Source organism: Lactuca sativa, chromosome 4 (genome assembly GCF_002870075.4).
Source record: "Lactuca sativa cultivar Salinas chromosome 4, Lsat_Salinas_v11, whole genome shotgun sequence".
Taxonomy (NCBI): domain Eukaryota; kingdom Viridiplantae; phylum Streptophyta; class Magnoliopsida; order Asterales; family Asteraceae; genus Lactuca; species Lactuca sativa.
In genome coordinates, this window is record NC_056626.2 from 160,486,583 (window position 1) to 160,489,308 (window position 2,726).

Consider the following 2,726-nt stretch of genomic DNA (forward strand, 5'->3'; position numbering starts at 1 on the left):
TTTGTTCCAATTCTCTCTTTATTTTATTGTTCTTTATCATGCATAATATGCAATGGGGACATTGCATAAATTAAGTGTGGGGTAGGGGGTTGGTTACATTAGTTAAATTTTAGTTAAATTTTGAAATTTTTGAAATTTTTGCATTAAAATTGCTAAGGCTAAATTAGAAAATTTCGGTAAAAGTAATTAGGATTCCATGTTAGAATTATGTTGATGATTGCATGAAGATCCAAATGTTTAGTTGAGCCTATATACGTTCTAGTGCATTTGTGGCTTCTTATTCCAGTGAAATCATGGGACAAAAACACGACCTCGCTTAGTTTGAAGGATGCAATATGTTTAGCATCGTGTACCAGAAATGTATCCAAGAAAATTATTATCGTTAACCAATAAAGGTTGAAGTTGAGCGCCCCTGCTTAAGCATGTAGGGTTTTGAGTGGAAAAAGTGAGTTACATGTTAAAAAAAAAGGAGAGAATTACAAGAAAAAGTTTGAAGAATTTTTGGAGCATCAAAGTTAAAGTATGAAGTTAAAAGATCAAAGTTCTGAAAAAAAAAGTTGAAGATACCAAAAATCAACCAACAAGGTGGTGAATTCAAAGAAATTAAAGATCAAATGTCAAAGAAGTGAAGAATTCCAAAGAGCTCCAATGTGGTATCATAAATTGTAATTGTCTAGATTATGTATGCTTGGGTTGCTCAACCAAAAATACCTTGAGGTTAAGAGGTTTTCTGAGGATGGATTCGGAGGGATGCATAAAATGAGCATTGTTCGGAAAAACTGGGTGAATGTTTATGAGGATTGTGAGTATTTGGAGTATGGGGGGTTATTAGGAAAATTTTAGACACAAATGCATGCGTTGCGGTCTTGGAATAATGGTTGGGTTCGATTGGAGTTGTCTTATGTGATTCTAATGTGTTAAAATTCAGTTTTGCTTGGGGGCAAGCAAAAGTCAAGTGTGAGGTATTTTTATATGGGCATATTTAGTTATAAAATTCATGCATTATCTTAATACTTTATGTTGATTTTATCTCATTTAATGAAAAAAAGGTGTTTAATTAGTTTATAATTTCATTTTTCAGCAACAATTACATGCTCGGATGGAAAAGGAAGTGGAACTAGCGATTGGAAGCTTGGATATTGGATTTTGAAGAAAGAAGGATGTTGCTGGACAGCCTGACCCCTCGTCAGTGTTTTCGCCATATCTCATGAACCGTAACTCCGATTGATGAGATTCAAAATGTTATGAAAACTAGACATAATTTCGGACGACTTTCATGTTTTGAGAAAATATTGATTCCAAATGGAATCGGCGAGTAGGTCATCAACTCACCGAGTTGGTCAGAAGTTTCGCGATTCTGGACGCGCTGACTTGCCGTACACAGGTTTTAAGTGACGGACTCGCCGAGTAGGTCACTGGACTCGCAGAGTAGCCTCTGTTTTTTGAAAATCTATATAAAGGGACTTTCAGATCGATACCATAGCATAGATATGAACCCTTGGAGGCCAATTGTCGACTAAAGGTGCTGTTGGAGCATGGGAGGCAAGGGAATCAACCCTACATTCAATTTTAAGGAGAATCAAGGCAAAATCAATTTTACTCTTTACCTAATCTCTTGTTTGAATTATGTTTTTACCAATTGATTTCTTTTTTGAGCTTGTTTCTGCTGTAATCATGAGCTAAAACTCATAACTTCTGTTTAGGTAGATGAATTTGTGAACATGGATTGATTATTTGATTAGGATTAATTTTAATTGGTGATTATGTTTTATTAAGCTTGTTAAAGAACCTTATGTGTTAACAATAACTATTCTTCTGTTAATAAATTAGTAATTAAGTTGTATGAACATCTCTTAGTTATTAATTTCATATGATTTATTGTGACCACATAGTTGTATGTCTAGGAATAAAGAATGTGAAACTATAATTAACTAGAAGATAGGTAAGTTAATGTGTGAGATTGTTTGATGAACACCAGCAAGAGGTTAATTGAAGGGCCAATTTAATTAACCATTACAAGTCTTATTTAACCCGAATCAATAACTAGGAAATCCATTAATTTAGACAACTGGCCACTGCTTGAGTTAATTTGTTTCCTAAGGATTAGTAATAGCGAACATGAAACTAATCATCTTAGTCGGTAGCCAATGAAGAATTAATTCGATACATTGAAATCATCCATGGGAACAAATGAGTCGAACCTAAACAGAAGTCCTCTTTATTATTGAATTTAGTCGATTTTTATTTGCTTAGCTCTTAGTTTCTTAGTTTAAGTTTTAGTTAATTGTTTAAGATTCTAGTCTTGCAAAACTAGAGAAAACCCCCTTTCTATTACTTGTTTTATTTAGATAATATTAACATTTATTTTAATTGTTTACCATTCCCTGTGTTCGATACCCTACTTACCTAAACTAAACTGCTAATCGATAGGTACACTGCCTTTAGTGTGTTTGTCTTTGTGTTTAAGTTAGTAGGATTAAAACTAGTTGGTTTTACACACATCAAAACCCATTTTAAATTTCTTTTTGAAAACTTTCCTTGATTTGAGACTGGATTCACACGAATGTTCCTCCAATTTACTCAAACCAAGGCTCTGATACCAACTTGTAACATTGTGAAAATTTACAATAAATTTAAACTTTTCAAAATCAACCCATATTCATAAAATCATTACAAAAAGGTTTTCATTTCATTTATTATCAGAGTATCCCAGAACATCAACATAA